We start from the raw sequence: 17,234 nt of genomic DNA, 5'->3' as shown, positions 1-17,234 counted from the left end.
GGAGAAAAGGAAGCAGCGTTCTGATCTGGCACGTGGGAAACCACAGTGACCAATGGGCCTTGCTGGGCCCCAGGTGTTGGTCCTTGAACTGCAGACTCTGCAAGCCTGAGAGACTTTCTACATGCTGCTGAGTTCAGTCAGCTATTTAATGAAAGACCAGAGCCAAGAATCCAGGTATATCATGGTAGATTTTAGTGGCAAGCAACAGAATCCTTTCTGACACCACTCAGCAGCAAGGGGGGGTTTCTTTCAAATTATTAGGTAAGTCCCAGAATCACTGGGGAGGATGAGAAACAGATTCCAGGCTCAGCTTCCACGGGCAATGCCTAAAATCATAATGACCAGATGACAGCTAGTACCATTGCTAATGATGCAAATTTGACATTAGTATAGTCACTCCTGCCCAGTGCCAAATTCTGCTTCAAGAACTTGACCCGAAGAATCCAGAATCTGCTGAGAAACCACCTCTATTCCCATTGTGACCACCAAGCCCCGTGCTGTGCCGTTCTGGATTGCAGTCTCCCTCGGGTGTGTGACTGGCTAAGTCACAGCTATGTTCTAACTGCAAGGGAGGCTGTGAATTTGGGTTCTGACTTCTAAGTCAAGGAGCAAAATGCAGGGGAATTTCCCCAAGTATAGAAAGGTCACTTAGAACTGGAACAATCTTCCTGTCAAGGACAACTACAGTGGGCCCTTGAGTTACGACCGGCCTGACATACAAACAACTTGGGTTATGACCGAAATTTTAGTTTTAACTTATAACCAAAGTCTTGAGTTACAACCTGAATGCCAGCCACTTGTGCTTCCAAATGGTCTCAGATACAGATGTAACCCTTAAATAGTTCTGGAAGGAACATGACAGCATCCTTTCCTGTGTGGGGTTAATGGAGAAATTCTGGGCCAGTGTCTCTCTAAGGACACTGAGATCTGCCTTTGTACAGGAGAGACACTTTGAAGGCTGTGTAGAGGAGCCTGAGCCTTCAATTGATCAACCTGAGTTACAACCAGCCCTCGGGAATGAATTGAGTTCGTAAGTCAAGGGTCTACCATACATATGCCAGGCAAATATTTTTATTTTTTATTTTTTTGGTACCGGGGATCAAACTCGGGACCTTGCGCTTGCCAGGCAGGCACCAGAACCACTGAGCTAAATCCCTAGCCCGAGGCAAATATTTTTAAATCTTTTTTTTTTTTTTTTTTTTTTTTGGAACCAGGGAACGAACTCAGGACCTTGTGCTCACAAGGCAGGTGGCGGCGGCACCACTGAGCTAAATCCCTAGGCTGATTTTTATTTATTTATTTATTTATTTTAAAATTTTTATTTATTTATTTTTTTGGTATCGGGGATCAAACTCGGTTCCTTGTGCTTGTGCAGCAGGCGGCGAAACCACAGAGCTAAATCTCCGGCCCTCCCAGCCAGATTTTAAAATCTTAAAAGCATCAAAAGCTAATGAAATAGTAAGGAATTACTGAGGGCCAGGGATTTAGCTCAGTGGTTCCGGTGCCTGCCTCGCAAGCGCAAGGTCCCGAGTTCGATCCTCGGTACCAAAAAAAAAAAAGTAAGGAATTACTGGGACAAGACACAGGAAAACAAGAGTCCAGAGAAGTTAGTTTCCACATAAAGTAGAATATACCCAGTTAAATTCTGCATTTCAGGTAAGCAATGAGTACATTTTTAGTGTATGTACCAGTTAAATTTAAATTTCAAAAAAAGTTATTTTCTAGTATAAGTATGCTCATATAATATTTGGGAAATACTCATACTAAGAAATGATATGTTGCTTATCTGAAGTTCAAATTTAACTGGATGTCCCTATTTTTAATTTGTTAAATCTGGCAACTTTACCAGAGAGGGGACCCCAGCACTTGGAGTCACTTTTGCCCAAGGGCATTTGGCAATTTCAAGAAGCTGTCAGAGAAGGTGAGCAGAGGTTCTGAAAGTTTTGAGGGTTAAGCATGCAAAATCAGAGGTCAGGGCTAACCAAGGCTGGAGACCCTGATAAAACATCTTCGTGGTAGACTATGACTTTTAGGCCTCAAATGAGCCGTGGATATGGATATTCACGCCCTGCATGCCCCCTTGAGTCTGAGCTGTCTCTGTGATCTTTAATCAATAGATGTATAGTGGATGTGATGTTGGGCCAGTGTTGGTTTGTCTTTTTTTCCAGTACGGGGGATTGAACTCAGGAACTTGTGCTTTCGAGGCAAGCACGGCACCACTGAACTAAATCCCTGGCCCAATGAGTGTTGCAGCCTTAATAAGGCAACTTCTACAGTTTGGGTCTGGGGAAAGCCAACTGCCATGGAAGAAATCCAAATATCCCAAGAACTGGGACGTGACTGAGGAATTGGTGATGTGTGCTAAACCAGATTTCAGAATTGCTATGGACCAGTGTGGCCCCTGTGTGACTGAGTGTCATTTCCTCCTTTTCAATGTGGGTATTGAATTTTCCTTCCCTGTTTGAAAACTGTGGGCAGCAAACAGCTAACTTGACTCTTTAGTCCAAAGGTCTTCTGGTTGAAAGGAGATCACTTGAGATGGTTCATTTATTCCTGGACCTGAATGAATTGAGATGACAGACTTCAAGCTCAATCCTAGAGACTTTAAGGCTCTCAATGGGACATCTGAGTATTTTGCATGTGTGAGCAAGAGTCATTAGGATACAGAGGGTGGACTGTGACAGATGGCTACTGTGGAGGCCACTAGAGAACCATCTCTCTGGGTATTCCCATCACTGTTCACTCCCTTTCCTTGAGCCTAGATGGGGCTGTGACTTGCTTAGCTAATACACATTGTGGAAGTGACACTCTGTCCACTATAGGCCTAAACCTTAAGAAGGTCTGGAAGTTTCCATATTTGCCCTTTGGCAGAAGCCAGCCACCACATCCAGATGTCCAACTACCTTGAAATCATCTGTGAAACTCAGCGTAGCCACATGGAGAGACCAAGTGGAGAAGAACAGGACAGCAGCCAGCATCGCGGCTGAGAGCCCATTTGCCTTCCACAGTTAGGCCATCTTGGAATTAAGTCATTCAGCCCTGGTCAAGCCACCGAACTGAGGAGGCATAGACTGGAGACCACCTGTCCTTGCTGAATTCTGTCCAAACTGTAAAATTATGAGTAAATAAATACAATAATGGTTGTATTATGTCAGGAGTAACTGAAGTATTGCATACAAATGGCTACTTGTTCTTTTTTTTTTTTTTGGTACCGGGGATCAAACTTGGGTCCTTGGGCTTGCAAGGCAGGCGGCAGAACTAATCCCTGGCCCTGGCTACTTGTTCTTTTACTTTTTTTTTTTAGTATCAGGGATCAAATTCGGGTCCTTGTGCTTGCAAGGCAAGTGACAGAACCACTGAGCTAAATCCCAGCCCTGTTCTTTTACTTTTTAAAACAGCTTTATTTGGCCTGGGGATTTAGCTCAGTGTTCTGGCTAACTAACACATCTTTCTACTTTGTTTTTCTTTTTAAAGACTGTTTTGGCTAGGGGCCGGGGATTTCGCTCAGTGGTGCCACTGCCTGCCTCGCAAGTGCAAGGTCCCAAGTTCGATCCCTAGTACCAAAAACAAAAAAAGATTGTTTTGGCTATTCTTGGCCCCTTGTAAGTCTGTATGAATTTAAGACTCAGGTTGTCAATTGCTACAAAGAAATCATTTGAAGCTGTCATGGGGATCACATTGAATCTTAAGGTCAACTTAGAGAGTTTTGCCATTTTCACAATGTTAAAATTGTCAACACATAGTATATTTTCTCAATTATTCAGATTTCCTTTAATTTCTTTCAACAATATTATACAATTTCCAGTGTATAAATTTTTTGTTTCTTTTGTTAAATATATCCCCAAGTATCTTTTTCCTTTTGATGCTATCATAAATTGAATTACTTTCTTAATTTCATTTTTGGATTACTCATTGAAAGTATATAGATTTTTGTTTTCAATTTTGTATCCTACTGCCACCTTGCTGGATTTATTAGCCCCCCCCCCCAATACTGGGGCTTGAACCCAGGGGATTTGCATTGAGCTACATCCCAGGCCTTCTTTAATATATTTTTTAAATTTTTTATTTATTTATTTATTTTGGTACTGGGGATCAAACTTGGGACCTTGTGCTTGCAAGGCAGGTGCCAGAACTCTAATATTTTATTTTGAGATGGAGGTCTTACTAAGTTTCTAAATTGCCCAGGCTGGACTCAAATTGCCAATCCTCCTGGCTCAGCCTCCCAGAGTGCTGGGACTGTAGGTGTGGTTCATTGTATCTGGCTTGTTTATTAGTTTTAACATGAAGTATGATCAAAAAATACAATGAATGTTTAAATTTTAGAAATGTATTCTGGTAAAAGACATATTGCTATTAATCTCCCCCATATCCCCTCTCACTTCCAACACACTTATCCCATCATTTTTTCCACTTTCTGAAGCAGTCCTCTTTAGTGAGGATCTTTATGAAGTGTGATAAAAAATATGAATGCTACTGCCGGGTGCCATCCAACAGAAATTCAGGCTAGTAAAAACATTACAGTGTGTTTTCATCTACATTATTCACCAGATCTGGCACCATTCAACTTCTGGCTCTTCTCCCAAATCAAAATTACCATGAAACGTAAATGTTTTGAATCGATTTAGGACATTAAGGTAAACATTTGAATTGATTCAGAACATTGAATTAGCTATGACAGCACAACTAAAGACACTTATGAAAGAAGACATCCAGAACTGTTTCAGAAAGTGGCAGAAGGGCCAAAGGTAGTGGGACACACCTGTAATCCCAGCATGTGGGAGGCTGAGACAAGAGGAAGGATTGCCATGAGTTCAAGGCCAGCCTGGACTACATATTGAGTTGAGGACCAGCCTGAGTACCCTAAGAGTACTCTGTCTCCCAACCCACCCCCCCGAAGTGGCAAGAATAATAGGATAAATGTTTTTGAAGCAAGGGGTAATGTTTTGTAGGGATTAATGGCAGAGTGTCTTTTATTGTAAAATATTTTTAAAATTTAAACATTTATTATATTTTTCTCTCATACTGCATAGATTTCTTATTTATTTTATTTATTTTTTTGAGACAGGGTCTCACTATGTGGTTCATGCTGGCCTTGAATTCACTATGTAGCCCAGGCTGGCCTCAAACTCCCACCATCCTCCTGTCTCAGCCTCCCAAGTGCTGGCATTTCAGATGTGCACCACTACACCCAGCTCCCTTAGGCTTTTTTATCTTTTTTTTTTTTTTGAGACAGGGTCTCTCTCTATAGTTTAGCCTGGTCTTGAACTCACTATATAGTCCAGGCTGGCCTTGAACTCACAATGACCCTCCTGTCTCATCCTCCCAAGTGCTGGGGTTACAGGTGTGCACCATCATACCCAGCTATCCCTTAGGCTTTTTTAAACACAAGATAATCTGCTTGTGATGATACAGCTTTATTACTTCCTTCCCAATCTATATTCTTTTTTATTTCTATTTCCTTCCTAATTGCCCTGACTGGAATGTCCAGTACAATTTTTTTTTTTTTGGTACCAGGGATCAAACTCAGGACCTTGTGCTTGCAGGGCAGGTGCTGGAACCACTGAGCTAAATCCTTGCCCCCCTCCAGCATAATATTAAAAACAAGTAGTTAGAGTGGACACCCTTACCTTGCCTTTGTCTTGTTTCCTGAGAAAAAGCATCCAGTTTCCACAATTAAATATGATGTCAGTTGTGGATTTCTATAGTTCCCCTCAGGCTAAGGATCATGTTTTTATAAATAAAGTTTTATTGAAACATATCTATACCATTCATTTATGTATAGTAATGGCTGCTTTATGTTATAATGGCAGAGTTGAATAAACGTGACAGAGATAATATGACTCACCTCTGTCCTATTTGCCCCTTTAAGAAAAAGTCTCCTGACATCTGCCATTAGATTTTGGGATAGCCCACATAGAGTCAGGGCACTAGGAAATAAAACACAAGGAAGAGGGCCGGGGATTTAGTTCAGTGGCTCTGCCACCTGCCTCACAAATGGAAGGTCCCGAGTTCAATCCCCGGTACCAAAACAAAACAAAACAAAACAAACAAAAAACACAAGGAAGAGCCAATAGTTAAAACTGACAATGTGGGGATCAGATACAGACCATGAAGCAGACATGCTTTACTATATATTAAAAAATCCAAGCTTGGAAATGTAAGAAATGGCATAGCAGATTGGAAAAAGAGCCACATAAACATCCTGGAACTAAAAACCAGAATAACCAAAGGGAGCTCAACAGATGGCTGGGTGCCATGGCTCATACCGGTAATTCCAGCTATGCAGGAAGCTGAGGCAGGAGGATTGCAAGTTCAAGGCCAGCCTGGGTAATTTAGTAAGACAATGTCTCAAAAGTAAGAAATGAAAAAAAGCTGGAGATACAAGTCAGCACTCCTTGGGTTCAATTTTTATTACTGAAAAAAAAATTTAAACAGCCAATTCATGAACTGAAAACTAGAAGATACTTAGAACAAATCATAGAAGGACAAAAGATAGAAAATACAGAAGAAAGGGATGACATGAGGTTAACTGTGTGTTTCAACTGGAAAAAGCCCTGAGAGAAAGGAGAAAAGGGATAGAAACCGTATTTGAACATATAATGACAGGCCATTGTCCAAGACTGATGAAAAACTATTCAAAAGGTGAAATGACAGCTATTCATTTTGCCATGTGTTCTGGCTTTCAAAAAGTACATCCTTGATGTGCAAAGCTGCCTTTGAAAGGATTCTGAACCCAAGCTGGAAGTAGCCCCATAGTAGGCCTGAGCTCAAGTACAAGCTCCCGACACTTCCTAGCTGAGTCACCTCCACAGGGCTGCCAAACTCCAGTTTTCTCAATTAATAAATGTAAATAGAAACTAACGCTGCCCATCTCAGGTTACCATTGTGAGAATCAAGTGACACAAGGCATGCAAACAAACCTAGTACATGCCAAGGGCTTTAAAAATGAGACATAGTTTGTATCCTATCACAAGCATGCCTGGGGACACTAAGTGACACACAGGGCTGGCTATAGAATCTGCAGGGTCCCTTGCAAAATGGAAATGCAGCCAGGATCTCTTGAAAAATTACTAAGAGTGTCACGTCACAACAGCAACAGCAGAGCATTAAGCCAAACACAGGGTCTTAAAGTTTGGGGTGCTGTATAACTGCGAAGGCCACACACACATTAAGCCAGGGTTGGTGAGAACTGCTCCCTGCATTAGGAAAGGCTGCTCAGCCCACACCCAGGAGTCTGCTGCCGTGGCCCAGGAGCTCTGCGTTCTGAAGGGCAGTAATGCTCGGGGGAAATGCAAGCACACAAGCTTCCGAATGCCCAGGAGTGCAAAGGTGTGGCCAGAGTTGGTTTCCTGGGGTGGGGGGCTGCCAGGGCTGCCATCAGAACGGTGGAACTGACTGTCCCTGCAGACTCTGACCTAGACAAAAAAAAAGGCCTTGCAGCTGTACGTACGGGCCTGTTGTTTGCTAGTGTTACAACACAGCCTGGCAGCCTCCCGGGCTTTTCTGTCTTCCTCCTGGAAAAGCCCAGTCCTGGAGCACGTGACACATCCACACAGCCCTGCAGATTTGCCCACTCTCCTGCTCCCCGTTCCCTCAATAATTAGACTTTTCCAGCTCTGAGTGTTTTTTCTCATGATGTCGTCTCTCCACCCCCACCCTGCTGGGAGTCCCTGTTCTTCCTCATCCACGCCCCTCCTTCTGGCAAACCCTCCATCTTTAAGATGGGTTCTGCCTCTCTCACCTCTTTAGGAAGCCCATTCCTCCCTCCAAGGGCCTCCACTGTGGCCCTTGCAGATATCTGTCACACCCCTGGAACTCAGGAGCACTGAAATTCGAGGTGGATGTCTCTGGACCCCAGGCTGAAGCCCTTGAGGACCAGGATAATGTCTGCTCACCTGCACAGCTTAGTGCTTAATACTTGCATTTGGTAAGCATCCCAGATGCTGCACCAACTGGTGTTAGTATAGTTCTGACCACCACTGTGTTATGAAAATAATGCACAAATAATTTGTATCGGTGATTCTCCCTGGAACCTGGTAGAGGGGAGGTTTCTAGTGTCATTGAAGACAGACAAATGACAGACAGGGTCCTTGCCCACAAACAAGGGTTCAGCATTGGCCTACTTGACTTTTCTGCAGCCACCACCTTTGTTTGAGACAGGGTCTCACTATGTAGCTTGGGCTGGTCTTTTTTTTTTTTTTTTTGGTACCAGGGATTAAACTCGGGACCTTGTGCTTTAGAGGCAGGCGCTGGAACCACTGAGCTAAATCCCCAGCCCAAGGGCTGGTCTTGATCTCTCCTGCCTCAGTCTCCCCAAGTGTTGGGGTTACACATCCCCCTCAGACACCACCTCTTGCAGGCAGGGAATGAATGACTGAACACCACCCAGCACGATGACTTGTACAAGAGGGTCTTCATAAATACTTCAATGTGACAGAGTGCAAAAAAGAGCAAATGTGGAGCCGGGAGACATGAGTTCTAATCCAACTCAAAGAGTTTAGGTTTCCAGAGGTAACTTATATGTCCCACAGGTGACTAGTAGCTAGAAGACTCTAGGTTTGTCTCCTCAAACATGACAGCGTGGAGCTTGAACTTCCTTAGGCTCAGGTGGCTCCTGAGTGGCCAGCTGGTGGGCAGGGAGTCATGTCTTGAAGTTGAGGCTGCTCAGCTGCCTACTCTTTGGAGTTGCGCCAGAAAAGAAGACAGCCATTTTTAAGGCACCTTCCTGTCTTAAGTGCCTGAGATCTCAAGTTTGAAAGGTAGAGCTAAGCACAAGCATAGTCGTCACCGCAGCTGGGCGTCCAAAAGAAGGTGCTAAGTGCCCACCTGCTTCTAGAGGTGGGATTTCCCCGGCCACAGAGCAAATTGACCTCCAGGAGTGGCTTCATCGAGCCAGCCTGGCCTGCCCTGAGGCTGGAGAAGACAGGCCTGGTGGTCAGCAAGGCAAGGGCAGAGCGTTTGTGGAGACAATGAACTAGTCTCAACTAGCTTACGAAGACTTTTGCTTTTCTGGAGGTGAGGGATGTTGAGAGGGGGCGTTGGTCAGCTCCCTCCATCCTTTCTCCAGGGCCCCCACAAAGGGCAAGGGCCAGACACGTGGGCTGATATGGAGAGGCGGAGATGCAAATGAACCAGGGGCGGGGCCTCATTTGCATGGACGGCCCGCGGCCACCAATCCAGACAGGCGGAGCGGCAGCCCGCGCGCCTTTTGGGGGCGGACTGACAGCCCCAGGGCCCTATGGAAGCCGGGTCCTGCGGCCGGCGGGGGCGGGACGGGACCAGGCGCTGCCCGGGGGATTCGGGCCGGCTCGCGGACGCTGCCAGTCTCGGGCGGCGTTGTCCGGCGCGCGGGAGGCCTGCAGGGCGGGCTGAGGAGAGAACCCCGCGCGCGGGCGAGGCGGAGCGAGTCAGCCAGCGAGCCACCGCGGCGACAGGTATCGGCGCCATGGTCGCGGGGATGGGGAGAGCGGCCATGGCACCCCAAATTCCCTCCTTCGCGGTCCCGCCGCCTCCCTGCACGCTCACGCGGCCCCCCAAGCCCGGGAGCGGCCCCGAGGTGACGCGCGCGGTAGGCCTGGCGCCGGTGCGGAGTCCGCGGGCCGCCGCTCGCCGCCTCACGAGGCGAGGCCGGTCGCGCCCGCTCTTCTCTCTCGGCTTTTGTTTCCCGCCCTGGTGACAGGTTCCGCTCCGACCCCGCTCGGCGGCCTCCGCAGGCGGCGGGACCCTCGGAGGGAGCCGGGCGGCGTCTGCGGAGCCCCGCCCAGGCGGGAGCGAAACTTCGCTTTCCGGGACCCAGGCGGCCGCGGGGCTCGAGCCCGGGGAGCCCAGCGCCGGACCCCGGGGCGATGGCGCGCGCTCACCTGGCGGTGCGGGAGGGCGAGGATAACGGAGCGCCCCGCGGCCACCGGCCGCCTCCGGGGCCGCCGCTGGGCGTGGATGGGCGTTCCCGCTTCACCTGCCGCCCGGGACTGTGCTGCGGACCGATCGTTCTTGTTGGGGCTGTGAACGCGGCGCCACTCCAACAGGTGGTCGGTGCCGTGCTGGTGCCCTAGCTGAGCCAGTTAAAAGTTGTTTCGGGGCCCTTATTCACTGCGGCCCTGGGACATTCAAACTGGTCCCTCCCCGTGGATGGTCTAAAAAGGTGTGCTACTTTGCAAACACCAGTATTGCGAAAAAGAAAAAAGTGAGGATCAGGGTGAAGGTTGCCTTTTTTTTTTTTTTTTTCCTATGCACGAGCCAGCCAGGGGGAACATTTTGGTCTCGTTTTTAATAATCAGTGGTGGCGAAAGCACAGCAAGGAACAAGTTGTAAGTGGAGAATGCAGAACTCTCGCTATCCCTTCGGTATGGGTCAGGACAGTGTGTACAGAGGTTGGCCGCCATTCAGTAAATTCTGCACGAAGCAGTATGAGCTCGTGGTTTTGGATTTACTTCTCATGAGTGTTTTCCAGTGGAATAAGGCTCAGCATTGAATGAGAGCTTTCTGTGTCTCTCTGAGGGTAGGCAGGAGTGTTTATTTTCATTGTCTTTGCATTTTCTTAGATTGTAGACAAGGGGAAAGTTAAGGCGTGCTGTGGTTTAGGATTTTTAATAGTCTGGGGGACTTCTGTCTCTCTCCCTGTATTAGGGTTATTTTAGAGAATTATAATAGCTTCTTCTCTTGGTGTCTGTGTCACAATTCAAGGATTGATTTGAAAAAAAATTATTCTGGTGGGAAAGTATTATTTTGTCATACTTTCACTTAACATTTTTCTCTTTGTTCCCTCCCAGCGGATATTTGACGAACAACCTTCATTTATGGCCCTGACCAATTTAGGGGTCCTACAGGAATAGTGTAATTTTAAAAAATGTTTTAAAGGGGGATTATCATTTGTGGGAAATACTTGATTTAGTTTACTCAGCTTTTCTCTTCTAATGTATCTTGTTTGATAGCCTCATTGGGTATGATTTATACTTTGAGACGTTAGCTTAACTTCTTAAGAACAAAGTTAATTTTGATTTAATTATGTTAATTTATTAATATTTAATTGAGCGATGATTTTACTTATTTATCTAGCTGTTTAGAGTTAGCTAATAGTTGTGACTATTTGAGATTTTCAAAAACTAAGATGGTGTTTGTTAATTATTTTATTTCTCTAAAACAACAAGCTTATATTTTATAAGGTCTGTCATTCCAATATTTAACAAAGCAAGTATGTCCCCGGATTTTTAATTTTTTTTTGTTATGAGAATTTTGGGTGACTTTCCTTTTTAGAACATAATTTTAATCAATTCAGAATGAAAAACAGAATAATGGATTAGGCAATTAATTAAATCTTCAAATTTCTGTTTATTCTTGCATTGAAAGAGTGCATATTTTGGATTTTTTAATTTCCTAAAGGCTTCTCAGCTTAGGGTGAATTAGTCTAGAGAGGAAAGTATATCCTTTTGGGTTTTGGGGGGGTTTTTCTTTTGTACTAGGGATCGAACTTAGGTCCTTGTGCTTGCGCACCAGGTGGTGAAACCACTGAGCTAAATCCCTGGCCCTCCTTTTGGTTATACCTGTATAAAAAGTTACTGCTCTCAAAAGCTGGGTTGGCTTTTTTTTTTTTTTTTGAGGCTGGGTCTCCCTATTTAGTTCATGCTGGCCTTGAACTTGCAGCGATCCTCCTGCCTCAGCCTCCTGAGTGCTGGGATTACAGGCATGTTCAGCCATGCCCAGCTGAGTTGGCTTTTTAATGAAAGATTAGTTGAACAATGACTGTATAAATGGGTTTTTTCTATGTAGGTAGTTGCTTGCCAGTGACCTTATAGGACTGAGGCTTTTATTGTTTTGGTGGACTTAGTTTCCTTTTGGTGTACAGGGTTGTATTAGTTTAAATACTATTACTCACAATTAGAGAGTTTATAATCCTTATCCTATGATGATGCTTAAATATACCACATATCATAAATTATGGTCAGATTTATTTACACAAAAGCATTTTAAATTTACATATATATGTATTCGTGTGTGTGTTGTTTTTGTTTTTCATTTTTTGAGACAAGGTCTCTATGTAGTTCAGGCTGGTCTTGAACTCACTGTTTAGCCCAGCTGGCCTCAAACTTGCGGCGATTCTCCTGCCTCAGCCTCCCAAGTGCTGGGAATACAGGCATGCACCACTACACCCAGCAACATTTAAAATATTTAAAGTAGAAGAGTGCTTTTTAATTAAAAGCTCATCCTAAAATTCAGTTTTTAGATATTTTAATTACATATTTTTGTCCAGTTGTGGTAGACTATCATAAAATTATCAACCACATTTCAGTTTCAAAATTAAGCATATGTTGATTCTCACATCTACACAGTTAAAATTGGGACTGTTTTAAGGCAGTTCCCCTAAAGTGTGGCTCTTTTTGAGTTTGAGGGCTCCTGGTGGTAGTACATTTGATTTTCTTTCTATCTTCTTTCTTTTTCCAATTTGTGGATTGAACCCAGGGCCTCGTGCATGCTAGGCAAGTGCTTTACTGCTGAGCTATACTTGCATTTTTTTTTCTATGGATGAGCCAGCCAGGAGGAACATTTTGGTCTCATTTTAAAAGATTGGTTTCTGCAGTAGTGGTGAAAATATAGCAAGTAGGGCCTGGGATTTAGCTCAGTGGCACTGCGCCTGCCTTGCAAGGACAAGGTCCTGAGTTAAATCCCTGGTACCAAAACAAACAACATAGCAAGTAAATATTTTTAAGTGAATAAAATTACCAAAAACAAGGCCTTGTGTTAAAACAGCTGGATTCAAGGATTGATCAAATGATGTTGTTATAAATGTTAGTATTGCTTTATTTAAAAGTCATATGTGGGCCAGGGATTTAGCTCAGTGGTTCTGCCACCTGTCTGGAAAGTGCAAGGTCCCGCCCCGAGTTCGATCCCTGGTACCAAAAAAAACCAAAACCAAAAACCAAAACAAAACCCAAAAGTCATATGCATTTGTATCTGGCATTAGGAATATCTTTCATATAATTTTTCACAGTGTCCTAAATAAGAACCTGTATTGTACATATCTTGGCACAAATTCTGTAATTAATTTATGGTGAACAATTACCTACATTTTATAATTTTTAAACTGTTTGAACTTAGTAATTAGATTTTGTTCATTATTTTATGCTTTTAAATTTTTCTACAGTGCATCTTGGTGTTTCTTGTTTTCGTTTTGCTTTTGTGGTGCAGAGACTGAATCCTGGGGCTTGTGCACTCTGCCGTTGAGTTCCAGCCCCAGGCCCACCCCTTTTTTCTTTTATTATCATTCTTTTCTGCAGTGCTGGAGGTCTAATCCAGGGTCTCAGGCAAGCTAGGCAAGTGCATGACCACTGAGCTGCACCCCTAGTCCTCGTGCATTTTAAAATTCTGACACGTCCTCCCAAAGTATAAAGAAATTAAATCTGCATGTGTGAGACTACATGAGCAAGGGCATGTACATTGCATAACTATTATTTTAAAACAGTAACACCATGATTTAACTTGTAAATAAGATGTTTGTTTACTGTGTAAAGGAGTTCTGCAAATAAGAGAGGGTTTTTTTTGTTTGTTTGTTTATTTGTTTGTTTGGTACTGGAGATCGAACTCCGGTCCTTGCACTTGCGCAGCAGGCAGTGAAACCACTTAGCTAAATCCCCAGCCCAAGAGGGTTTTTTTTAGTGGTTCTGTGGATTGAAGCCATGGCCTCACATGTGCTTCACATGTGCTCACATGAGGCCTCGCATGGCCTCACATGTACCACTGTGCTCCATTCCTAGCCAGATTGGAATAATTTAATGTAAGGACATTTGTATTAACAGTTTAGCTAATAGATTACTAAGGGTATTTTAGCAATATTTAGAATATTTCAGTACTTAAAATATTTTGTTTCTCTTATAGTTTGTTATGAGAATTGATTTGTAGTTCATGCTTAATATGGTGTTTACTTCCAGTTCTTCGGAAAACATTTGGTTAATGAGAGCACAGGACCACCAGAGGGAGTGTGGGGTCTACATACATACTTGAGGTATTTGTGCTTTACCTTTGGTCTGGAAGCAGAACACTTAAAAATTTGTGGGGTTTTTTTGGTACTGGGGATCAAACTTGGGTCCTTGCGCTTGTGAGGCAGGCAGCAGAACCATTGAGCTAAATCGGCGCCCCTACACTTAAAAATTTGAATACAATTTTATTTCATTTCTCCAGAATGATCAGACAAACCATGGTGAAAATTGGGAAATGGAGCTGTTTGAAGTTGTCATTTTTGTAGTAACAATCAAAGCTGTTTTTCTTCTTTTAGAAAAAGGTACATCTACTAGAAAAATAAAAATGATTTGTTTTCAGAATGAAATAATGGATTAGGCAGAGTCTCACATCTGAAAGTTAGGAAACATCCAAATACAAATTTTTTTTGTTTTTTGATATAATGTCTTTCTATGCAGTTCAGACTGGCCTAGAATGCACTATGGAGTTAGGCTGGCCTTGAATTTGCGGTGATCCTCTTGCCTCAGCCTCTCTGGTGGTAAGATTACAGGTGTGTGCCACCATGCTTGGCAAAAAGGTTAAGATTAAAAATGTACACTTGAATTGTATGTTTTTGAAATTGCTCATTTTTTGGAAGGAGGAGTAAAAAAAGAAAGATTAAAAACTAAAAGAGTATTGTTTTACCCCTTATGTAGTTGTGAACCCTTCCTAAGGTGGGTAGTGGTAAATTTCTAAAAGCATTTGTAGCATTCTGGTTTAGTCTTGGCAATCTATAGATGATGTTAGACAAGGAGTCCCCTGGAAATGGTCATCTTGAGTATCAAAAGTAGGGTGTGAATTTCAAATCAATCTTAATCTCTTAGTTTCCCATCTCTGGAAATTGAAGAACCTCCTTTGTCATATGAAAATTACACAGTAGAATTTGAGAGTCAAAATGTTACTATCACAGACTTAATGCTGCAGTAAGTTATTTTTTTTTAATGAGTAAAACATCCTAGAAATTGAATCTTTACTAGAATATATTCTGAATGAATATGGAATGCTTTTTATTCATGTCAAATATTAACCAGTGAAATTATTTCCATGTTTGACTTTTTGAAAAATCAAGACAAAGTCTTATAATCTCTTTTTTTTTTTTTTGGTACCAGGGATCGAACTCGGGTCCTTGTGCTTGCAAGACAGGCGCCGGAACCACTGAGCTAAACCCCCAGCCTTATAATCTTAACATATATTTTGGATTTTGTCTCTACCATAAAAAATTAGGGGTGAGGATTTAGCTCAGTGGTTCTGCCTGCCTTGCAAGTGCAAGGTCCCAAGTTCAATCCCCGGTACCAAAAAAAAAAAAAAATTGTGTAGTGAATGGTAATGTGGATGGTTTTGAAATTCTAATTTGGGTGGAGGTGTTGTTATAAGAAGGTGTTTCATTGAAGCATAACAGGATAATTTACATGGAGAGAAATTTCTTTCTCTTTTGAATTATTTATATCTCTTTTTAGGTAAGACATAAATGTACAGTTATGAGAAAAACTAGGATGGTCATTTTCTTCTATTTTTTTTCACTATGAGCTTCATAAATTCTTTTTAAAATGTCTTTGTTGGTCCTATGTGGACTTCTTATAATTATTTTTTTTAATTTTTAATTTTTAAAAATTTATTTTTTAATTAAAAAAATTTTTTTTTCTTGTAATTATTCAAGTTCATATGCACATATGTAAATATAAATACCAAATATCTACTTTTTGCATTATATAACATATGCACATATAGTTGATATACCTCCGTGTGTGTGTGTGTGTGTGTGTGTGTGTATGTGTGTGTGTATGCTTATAGCTCTCAGTACTGCCTTATTTCCCATTTTTATATGTGAAACTTTTTTTGGTACGGGGGATTGAACTCAGGACCTTGTGCTTGCGAGGCAGGTGTGGCATCATTGGGCTAAATCTTCAGCCCTATATGTGAAACTCTTACGTGTTTCTTTTCCATGAAATCTTTCTGCACCAAGAAGAATAAAGTATATGTGGATGAAAAGACCATATAAAAATGTTCATAGTAGCTTTCTCATAATAGGAATGAATTACTGATTTACACAAGAGAAGACTCTCAGAAATACTGTTCAGAGTAAGAGAAGCCAAACAGAGATGAGTGTGTACTGTGTGATGCCATTTATGAAGAATACAAGAACAGCCAAAACTAAGGTAGGATCATAGAGATCAGGACAGTGGTTACCTCTGGGTAGGGGTTGTGATGACTGGAAAAGGGCACCAGAGAACTTCCTGGGGTAGTGGAGCTATTTGATAACTTCATTTGGGTATTGGAAATTCAAGTGTATATTCTTTGGGTAACTATTTTTCATGTCATTTTTATTGTAGAGAAGAGTGTAAGACTATACAAAGAACTTCTGTTTACCTGTAGCCAGACTCACTAATTGTATACATTTGTTCAGACTTATTAGGCTGAATATTTAAATTCTGTGCATTTTACAGTATGTAAATCTTTCAGTATGTAAATCTTTAGTAAAGGAAAAAAGCTAAAATATGTGTTTAGATGAGAATGATCTTGTTATCTGAAGAAAGTGAAATACCTCAATTAGGAATTAATCCATCATTTACTTAATGATCAGCGAGAGAATTGCTTGCTGTCTTTTATCTCATACACACACTGCTTTTCACTGAGTTTTAACAAATCTTTTTTTTTTTTTTTTGGTACTGGGGATCGAACTTGGGAACTTGTGCTTGTGAGGCAGGCACCAGAACCACTGAGCTAAATCCCCAGCCCTTTTCACTGAGTTTTTCTGACAGCAAATGTTGGTTGGAAGAAACAGGGTCCTGAAAATGATTGAGGACAGAACTGCCAGCAAGGAAACCCTGCTTCACTTTGTTATCCTATGCGTGGGACCTGGGAAGTAAGGCCACTACCTAGCATTGGCCTTCTGGGAATGGAAGGTGATGTTACAGCTGTTACGAGAGTTGCACTCCTACACTGTGCTGGGCTGTGCAGGGACATGTACTGTTTCTGCTGTCCCAGAGCTTACTTGGCAAAGTAATCTCAGTGTCGTTACTGGGTGGTGCTGTTTATCACAGAGGGAAAGGTTTGTGCTTGCAAGCCTCATAAACTATTCATGAGTTCCAAGTGGTGAATCTGCTCTCTTTCATTGATTTTAATGCACTGTACCCTCAGAGTGATTTCATTTAAGTTAAAATTTATTTAAATCATAGTTTAAGCAATGAAATTGTTTTTAAAAATCAACTTTACCTCTATTATTATTATTATTATTATTTATTTTA

At 42.5% G+C, this 17,234-nt stretch overlaps 1 protein-coding gene across 20 annotated transcripts in view; it reads left to right on the top strand.

The window, feature by feature from the left end:
- The first annotated feature begins 9,322 nt into the window (after positions 1-9,322).
- The window catches only part of Fkbp5 (FKBP prolyl isomerase 5), a 107,080-nt gene continuing 99,168 nt past the window's right edge, over positions 9,323-17,234 (top strand). For 10 of the 20 annotated variants that reach the window (XM_004846703.4, XM_087184420.1, XM_087184419.1 and 7 more), the window contains exons 1-3: positions 9,323-9,434; positions 13,923-13,996; positions 16,018-16,145. The gene's annotated coding sequence lies outside the window, so the exon portion shown is untranslated. Of the gene's footprint in view, positions 9,435-13,922; positions 13,997-14,172; positions 14,273-14,408; positions 14,501-16,017; positions 16,146-17,234 lie in introns of all 20 variants that reach the window. The other 10 variants (XM_004846704.4, XM_087184427.1, XM_087184426.1 and 7 more) reach the window with 6 other exon arrangements.

This window comes from Heterocephalus glaber, unplaced genomic scaffold, assembly GCF_053883595.1.
Source record: "Heterocephalus glaber isolate CG9 unplaced genomic scaffold, H.glaber_assembly_v1.0 deba00001497, whole genome shotgun sequence".
Taxonomy (NCBI): domain Eukaryota; kingdom Metazoa; phylum Chordata; class Mammalia; order Rodentia; family Bathyergidae; genus Heterocephalus; species Heterocephalus glaber.
Note: the sequence above shows the minus strand (reverse complement) of the source record. Positions and strands in the feature narration are given on the sequence as shown.